Raw genomic sequence first — 9324 nt, forward strand, 5'->3', positions numbered from 1 at the left:
TTCATGCTCTGTCTCTCTCTGTCTCAAAAATAAATAAAGGTTAAAAAAAAAGTTTTTTTTTTAAAACAAAGGGGGGAAAAGTTGCCTAATTGCTGTTTTATAAACACACCAGCAAATACGCTTTTAATAAAATGTGTGCATGTAGTTTCTTCTTCCAGTAACTCAAGTTTGAGAATTTTGGTGTGATCTTCCCTAGTGATTAAAAAAAAAAAAAAGTTTACTTCTTTTGAGAGAGGGAGGGAGGGGCAGAGAGAGAGGGAGACAGATAACCCCACATAGGCTCTGCACAGGGCTCCATCTCATGAACTGTGAGATCATGACCTGAACAGAAATCGAGATGCTTAACCCACTGAGCCACCCAGGCGTCCCTTCCCTAGTGATTTTTAATTATAATATTTCAGCACCAAGATTCCCTCCAAGCTGCCATGGAGGGGTGGGGGCACAGAGCAGCCCCACTCAAGGGCAACCAGGACAACTCCACCCCTGCCTGCTTTACATGTTGAGCTCCTGTGAGGACTACCTTTAAAGGAAGAGAAAATGGCCCTAGACCCAACATCGGTCTAGCCTCTAGCCCTGTTACGAAGACAAAGCAAACCTTGGATACTGACAAATCATGATCCGGAGGGCTCCCTTCCTGGTGTCCTGTAAGTCCTGCCTACAGAGATTTATTATGCATAAAACCTGAAAGAAATAATCTGTGGGTGACAGAGGGATAACTGAAATGTGTTTTTTGTCCTCAAAGGGATCAGGTTCTAGGTGGAGAAACCAAAAACAGGCAAGGGAAAAGGCAAATCAAAGTTCATAATCGAATACCAACACAGTGGTACCCATGGGTGCCCCAGGAGTTTGGAAGCAGAGAAGAAAATCACCATTGGTTGGGGGGTGGTAGGTGTTCAGGGAAAGCTTCCTGGAGGAGGCGGAATTCAGAGCGCAAGCTAACGCGTAGGCAAGGTCTAGGTAGGCAGGAAGCACGAGGATGGGCATCCTAGGCGAAGACACATCGTGAACAAAGGAAAATGGAGAAGGAACGGAGTAGGCTGGCCACAGCAAAGGATTGCTTTGAGAAGTGGATAGATACAGTTGAACCAGAGAGCCCTAAGATTTCATAGTAAGGTGTAGGCCCCCAGGACCCTTCTTCCTCCAGGATCCTCCCATTCTGGGGCCCGCTGATGCCAATGATGGGTTGCCCCTCGAGGCCGCTGACAGAGGGCGCTCAGTGATGACAGCAGGGCCATCAGGAAGACGAGCCTGACAGTGCAAGCCAAGATGCATTTTGGAAAAAGAGACACCCGCAGGGAGGGAGATGCTGTGGGTTCTTGGCCCTAGTCTCTCCATGAAATGGTCATGAACAGTAGTGAAGGGAAGGCAAGGAGCCCTGGGAGTGCCAGAGTCCCAACCAGGAGCTCAGAGGCCACCAGAGGACCTTGAGAGGCAAATGCACAGTGGTCAGGAGTGCGGACTCTCCGGTCAGACTGCCTCTGTGCCCTGGACCTGCCACTTACTATAAGCTCTGTTCCCCCGGGCCCTGGCTTTCACGTCGATAAAGTGGAAACATAATAATAGTACCTTCTTCACAGAATTATTGAGGACTGAATTAGTGCATCTCAAGTGCTTAAAACGCTATTTTCACGAAGTGCCCACGGGTTAGTGCTCCAAAGTGTGAGTTGTAAGTAAAGCCCCGTTACTATGCCAAGGCATTAGGGTCCTATCCCAGGGCTCTTGGTGGGGAGGGGACACAGGTGTGACAGTGTCCCAACCTCATTCAGCGTCCTAGCCCACCTTTGCTCTGGAAGCCAGAGAAACGGAAAGCAACTTGTCCTCCTGTAAAGAACCATCAGGGATCTGCTCTTCCTCCAAGGAACACTTGAGAGAGAGAGAGAACGAGACCGCACTGGAGGGGATGGGCTTACAGCGCAGGAGGGGGAGAGGGTTCATTCCGCACCAGGAACACTCACCAAGGAGCAGCCACAGGTAATAAAAGACAAGACAAACCGGGTGGAGAGGGCATGGTGGGAGATCCAGTCCTCTCCCTCAAACCCAGGAAAGGTCAATACCCGTGGCTTAAAGGAGGCTCCGCAGGAGTTTAGGGCAGCACAGAAAGATAATCAAGGTGGAAGCAAAAGAAGAAAGAACAAGCAGGAACATAAAACGGAGCAAAGCGCGAGGCTAAGGGAGAAGGGAGCCCTAATGGCCTGTATACGCGTTTATTGTACCTGCAGCAGGATTTCTAATTTGACCTAGCTTTCCAGCAGCCACGCAAAAATTGTCCATTCCATACTCATAAAATAAAAATAAAATAACTGTTCCAGAGAATTCTATCTGTCCCTGGTACTAAGAAGCGTAGATGTTTCCTGGGGATCCTCTGAGTGTGCAGAGCAACGGGGTGACAGCTGCGGGGCGAGGCTGCAGGTTGGCGGGGGTGGGGGGCGCTCAGTGAAGGGCCCCGGGGGCACCAGGAGCTCTCAGCTTTATCCTGAGGACGGCGGGGGCCAATTTTTATTTCCATAATTTTTAAACCCAATTAATTTTAAACAGTTTCAAGCAGAAGGAAATTATAAACAAATATAAAGTGAAAATATAATGAAAGTCACACATACCCTTCACTCTGCTTCAATAGCTGTGGACGCTTTGCCTGTCACCAAAGGGCTTTGAGCAGGGGAGTGACATGATGACATTTATGTCTGAGAGAAATGCCTCCAGAAGCTTTGGAGAGAAAGACAGGAGTGGTGCAGGACTGGACATGGGTGTCATTAGGTTGAGGCTGCAGCGAACGTTCATTCATTCATTCGTTCATGCATGCATTCATTCATTCATCCAACAAATATTTCCTGAGTCCTACCACATGCCTGGCAGTGTTCTCAGTGCTGTGGATTTAAAGGTACATAAAGTAACGGGGTTCCTGCCCTCCTAGAGCTTATGTCCTAGGAGGAGAAAGCAGACAAGCAAGTGAAGCGAACAAGAAAATTTCGGAGTGTGACAATGAGACAGACTGATGTGACAGAGAAGGTCTTGGGGGGGGGGCGGGGGACTAATTCAGCCTGGGTGGTCAGGGAGGGTCAGGCTTGCGTTCCCGCAACAGGAAAGCCAGCTGGCTGCAAGAGCGGGGGAGAGAGGAGACCAGAGGGGCAGGGCGAGAAGGGATGATGGCTTGGACTGAGGTGGTGGCAGTGGAGGCACAGAGAAGTGCATTTGGGGGGACAGTTAGGAGGGAGAGCCAACAGGACTTGGCGATGGATCAAATGCAGGGGCGTCAGGAATCGCTCTCTGGCTCGAATTGAAGGATGATTCCTGGCTCCAATATGCAGGCAGACAAGGGTGCCCTTCACTGAGACAGAGAAGAGGGGTAACGGGCAGAGCTCGGATCCCCAGGGGACCCCCTCACAGCCTTTCAAAGTGAGGGCCTGACAAAGCGAAGCCACTTCTATCACCAGCTCCAGTCAAGAGATCGATTATCCATGCAGCTTCTGGATCAGACGGATGCCTCAGGAAATTCCACGGGATCACCGCCATCACCCCTAACCCTCCAAAGCTGGTAGTAAGCCACCGCCACTTCCGATCACGTAGAGAGTATGGAAGGATGCTTGCCTGGGCAGTGGACAAGGTGATGGAGATACCACAGCCTCTGGGGGAGGGTGGGAACATTGAACTGAACCAGAGGACTATGGTCTCCATGGTGATGTTTCTATCATGATAGCAGGGGTCCTGTGAAGCCACGTCTGTGTCTCACGCCATTTTGGGGCTTGGCTGATCTCAATGCCCCCCATCTCAGGCGGTTATGAGGGCTGAGATTCAAAAGGAGCAGGGTTTTGCTGCTTTTGGAATATGCAGGACTACGCAGGTCTGGCTACAGGGAAGCCTAGCATTAGAATTTCAATCCTGTGACTTTTGCATGGTGCACAGATTAGAAGGGACACAAAAGGTGGCCTGGGAAGACAGTCGGGGCAGGGAGGAGAAAGATGCCCCCCAATGCAATCTAGACAGGAGACCACAGTGGCTAGGCGGGTGTCTGTTTCTGGAAATGACTCCTCCAACTCTCCTTCGCCCCATTTTTAGCTATTATCAGTCCTTGAAGCACCTTGCCCTAGAAGGGCATTTTTTTTCAGCTGTCTATTTTTGGGGGGGAGGGCAGGGACGGGCATTCGGAGTCATTGTCTGGGAATGAATCCTGGACAGCAGGAGGTTGCTGCTCTCACTCCTCGTCCCCATCACCCCATCATCTGTCACCCAGCGAGGGCCGCGGGCAGCCGGGCTGCGGACTGCCTAATGAAGACAGAGAGGTGGTTCCGGCTGTGCACAGGTGCCGCTTCCCCATTACCAGAGGTGACATTCCGAAACACTCCTCATTACAGAGCAGACATTGGACAGGGCTGGGACACATATTGATGGCAGCAGGGCCAGCCAGCGTCTGTCTCAAATCCCACCGCCCCTGAGAGAGCAAGCGAGAGAGCCAGAAAGAGGCGTCATGAGTGTCAAACGCACAGGCCCCTCACTTTGCAGAGAGAAATTCATTCTTGCGCGCATTTAGGGCTAAGTCATTCTCGCCGCTGCCCGCACACCCAAGGGTCCCTATCTTCAGGCACCCCCAGCAGCGGCCAGCTCCTGAAGAACCTCCAGCTCCTTGCGTCCTGGGAAAGGCTGGTGGTGTGAATGGCTGTGGGTGGGCGGGGGCTGGTTCTGGAATGGGGCCCACGATGTAGCTAGGGGCGATGCAGGCAGGCCAAGGAGAAGAACTTGCAGACTGAGGGCGATCGGGGAGGGCGCAGGGGGAGGCCCACAGTCGTGGCGCCTCCTGTGCAGCAGACAGTAAGTGGACAGATCTCCAGCTGGGCTGGGCTGGGCCACGCGTTCCCCTTCGGGGACGGGGACGGCCGGGAACGGCACACCCGGCCCGCGCCGACGGCTCCCGCTGGCGCGGTAACCGCGAGCGAAGTGGCTGACGCCGGCGGGGGGGCGGGGGATCGCCGCGGCCCGGACACCCTCGCCCGCCGCTGTGCGCACGCGCGCTCGGCCCCGCCGCCCCCGCCCGCTTCTAAACCCGCAGCAGACGGAACTCGACTTAAAAATAACTATTTTGACAGTTCAGATGTAAATATGTGAACGACGCGTGGGGCTGTTTTTCCTTCACACTTCCCCTCACCCCCTCGCTCCCTACCCCAGCCCCTCCTCGGCTGAGGCTGAGATGATGGGAGAGCGCCGCCTGCAGGACGCGTCCCAAAATGTAGCGGAGGGCTGGGCGGCGGTGGAAAGTGACCGGTCCGAGAGCACTAGGCCCCTTGCGGGGGGAGGTGGGGAGGGGGAAGGGAGGGGGGGTGGAAGAAGGAGGGAGGGGGAGGAGAAGGAAGAATCAGATGTTGGAAGATCCCCAGCTCGCTTTCGCCACGCCCCACGACACTGCATTTAGGGGCATCCGTATCTATTTCTCGTCTGTAACCGGAGAGAGAAGTTATCTAGGATACAAGTGAGCTAATTTAATAATTCCTGACCTCACCATACGCGTCTTCAATTCAGCTTGAATTGTGTTTACTGAATCTCTATCGTGTTTACCGAATCTCTGGCTCTATCCGGTACCGACACTGTGCCGGACGCAGGGGACGATGTGAGATATGCAAAACTTTTTGCCATTTGTAACTCTTGTTTCAGGTGACCCTTTGGGTTAACTTGTATTTAACCCCTGCTTGGTGCCGGGCCCTGAGCTAAGGAAGCGCTTCAGCACATGCTGTCCTATCGATCCTCACAAAAACTTGTGGGATGGGCGTTATTATCCGCATTTGACATATGCCAAACAGACGTTTGGGGAGATTGAGCTCTCCAGGCTACCACAGCTAGGGAAGAGAATTGAAATCAGAATGCGAGTCTGGTGCTCTTTCCCCCAGAGCCAACTGAGAGGAAGGGAGGCAGAGGTCCACCCATCTCACAAGCAGGGAAACCGAGGTCCAGACAGACAAAGACACGTGTCTGTCTTACCACCAACAAGCACCTTAGCTGGAGCAGAGCCAGGACAAAAACACAGGAGCTTTAGGATTGCCAGCGCAGGTTTTTGCCAGAGGTTTTCTGACTGTCTCCTTGGAAGGAGGGTGGAGGAAAAGGTAGTTGGAAAGAGAAAGGAAGGAGAAGGGAAAAGGAGGGAGGAGGTCTGGAGCACAAGCAGGCATGGGCGTACGTACGTAGCTTGGCTGGGCAGAGCCGTGAGATAGGGGCAGCTCCTTGTCAGACCTCCCAGCTACACCTTTCTTTGTTCCCCTTTTCCCCACCAGGTCGTCCCCAGCCTGATGTACCAGTGATGCTGTGGGGCAAATGCCTGATGACTGCCCAGTCCTTGCCTCCCTCCTGGATTACAAACCCTAGGGGATCAAAGCCTAAAGCAAAAGAGAGGAAGCACTGATGAAATTTCAAGTATCGGACTCTTGGGGAGGAGAGGCATTTGGGAGCAACGGGGCTTGCCTGCAACAGAAGAGGCTACGTATAGCTTTTGCTTGCCAGGTCATGGCTGGCTCTGGCTGTGCATATGACTACGGGCAGATGTCTGCAGCTGTTGGCAAGGAGAGAAGGGTCCCTGGGATCTGTGCTTTGAACGGTTTTTTTCCTCTTCATCCTTCAAGGCTCAGCTGAAATTCGCCTCCTCTGTGAAGCCTTCCCTGATCCCTCCCCACTTTCCAAACAGCTCCGCTCTCTCAGGTCCCTGCAGCCTTAAAGCACTTTGCTACACTCTTCCTAAGGTTTCTTGCATCCCTCAAGCCTTGGCATGTTGCTTTTTATTAAATTGTGAATTCCTCAAGGAGCAGAGCAATGTCTGATGTCCCTGTTTCTCCTGCAGCTCCTCCCACGGGACTTTGCACTGAGTCAGGACTCGATCTTGATTGAAAGGCTTGAGTTGACAGCAGTACAGGGCACACTCTCCCCACACAAGGAGGTAAGGAACGGTGCTGACAGCAGAAGGGGTAGGGACAGACGTCCCTGCCGTCCCTGCCGACTCCTGAAGGCTGAAAGGTGTGGGGCACTTGCCGGCCCCAGACCATTTCGCAAGCACTTACTGAGTGTTTACGTGCTAGGCAGCATGGTAGCCGAACCAGGAGAAGGGGTGGCCACCCCTTTCAGGAGCAGCGAATCCACTGCTCTAAACTATAGATTAGCCTCATCCTGCCCCAAACCACTCCATGCCTATAGGATGCTGGCTTTGGGGTTAGACCTTCTGGTTCTAGCTCTCCAAGCCCCTCTCAGGGCCCCTTATTTCAGTGATCATTTGGAATCTCTGTCCCTCCGATCAAAGTGGAGTCGTGATATAAGAATTCTTTTTAGGATTTTATTTTTAAGTAATCTCTACACCCAATGTGGGGCTCAGACTTACAACCCCGAGATCAAGAGTCACATCCTCTTGGCCAACAAAGCCAGCCAGGCACCCCAAAGAATTATTTAAAAAAAATACTTTTACTGATATATAACTCACATACCATATAATAATTCTTATTCTTAATGTGAAGCCATCTGGTAGCATTTTGCTCTCCTTGTAAATCTGAAACTTCCCATTTGTTCTGTCAATAGTCCTGGGAAGCCCAACTAAAGGTCTTTATTCTGTCTGTAAAAATAAAAGCACTTTTCAGACTATGTGATCCTATTATAATCCTAAACCACCTTCCCTGTTTCCCCACCCCACCTCCTCTAGCCAGCTTGATCCCACTATTTCTCTGAGATTCCAGGAGGCAGGAGCCCTGGATGTATAGGAAGCTCACAGCTCCAGGGGCTCGGTGGGTCTCCCCAAGCCTCCTTCTAAGCCCTGTCACCTCACTTGACTTCCATGCCCCTGACTTCCTCCCAGTCTCCAACCTTCCTCCTCTCCCCGGCAGAGTCAGTAGAAATAAATGTTTAGCTTCTGCTGCCGGAACGTATCACAGTGCGAAATAAACACGGATGCCCCATCTACCCTGACAACATAATTCATTTACTGCAAAGGGATATAATAAAGTCTGTTTATTACAGCAATTAACAGAGCAGCATTTGCCGGCATGCTTTTCAGAGGCAACCAGAAAAGTGCTTACTCCAGGTGCATAGATTCAGGAAACCATGCAACTTGAGCCAAAATGAAACCAATTAGACGCTTAGTAAATGCATCCCAGCCACCCTAGAAAAATTAGCCATCCTGGAGTCAGTTCAGCTGAGGTAGAACCTCTGTACAGGAGTCCAACACAGTATGAGTGCTACTTTGCTGGGTTTAGACCTGGACCGGTCTCCAGGGTCATGGTCTCGAGCATGTGCATGAAATGGTCCCCCCAACCCAACCACCCCAGCTGCTGGGTTCAAATCTCACTGACGATCAGAACATACAGGTGGGGAACGTTAGCACCGTTGACTTTCAGGGTACCACTGGGGTGGAAATGGGGACATAGGGAGAGGACCAGAGGCTGGGCCAGGGAAAAGGGACAGGGTGTGATCAGCTCTAAGAAATCCTTTCCTCAAACCCCGACTTCAAGAGCATTGTCAAAATGTAAGACCTCAGGCGCCTGGAGAGAAACATGGCTGTATGTGGGGGTGGGTAGGAAGGAGAGGAACCCAGGAATCTGCTTTCCAGCCTGGAGGATGTATGCTAACTTGCTTTGGGCACAAAGACTGGACAAAGACACGAAGTCAAATTGCCTTAATTCTTTGGTGGGGGGCAGAGGCGAAGGGAAGTACCGGTTTAGATTTCCCAGTGATGGTAAGTGTATCTGATTAATTAATCAAACTTAGCTCTCTAGCCCTTTCAAGGGACCGGGGGTTGGCCTGTGCCAACAGGACCTTCTTTGGAACCAGGTCTGATTTTCCCAAGAGGAGCAGCAGCCACCAGCCCCCGCCCCCCCACCCCCGACCAATGTCATAGCCGGGTAGGAAAAACTCATCTAGAGCGGCAGCTCTTTCTTTTTCCTCTGGAGCAGCCTCTCAGGGAGACCATGGGGAGTTTTGATCTCCCTGAAAATATGAAACAGAGCTCCTAAGCCAGCTCGAAACCCAACGGCTCACAAGTGCAGAGGCAAACCACCGCCAATTCCCCTGGTTGAGGCGTGCATGACCCAGTGGGTTCCCCCTTTCCTCCATTACTCTTTTTTCTTCTCAGGCCTCTGGGAGAAGATGCGGCATTGAAGGATGAGGGCAGAAGCCCGCCTGGCCTCTCTGGAACAGAGAAAGTCAGAGCTTTGAGCATCATGAACAACGGGATAAAAATAGCAGCGTTGCCATGGCAACGGAGGCTGGGAGAGTCCTGAGGATCTGGCTGGGTCCTGCCATCTCCCCTGCAGCCTTCCTCCCGCCTGTCTGATGGAACACAGGAATGACTGAGGGAGGAGGACAGGCTGC

The sequence above is a fragment of the Prionailurus bengalensis genome, chromosome E4, assembly GCF_016509475.1.
Source record: "Prionailurus bengalensis isolate Pbe53 chromosome E4, Fcat_Pben_1.1_paternal_pri, whole genome shotgun sequence".
In the NCBI taxonomy this organism is placed as follows: Eukaryota; Metazoa; Chordata; class Mammalia; order Carnivora; family Felidae; genus Prionailurus; species Prionailurus bengalensis.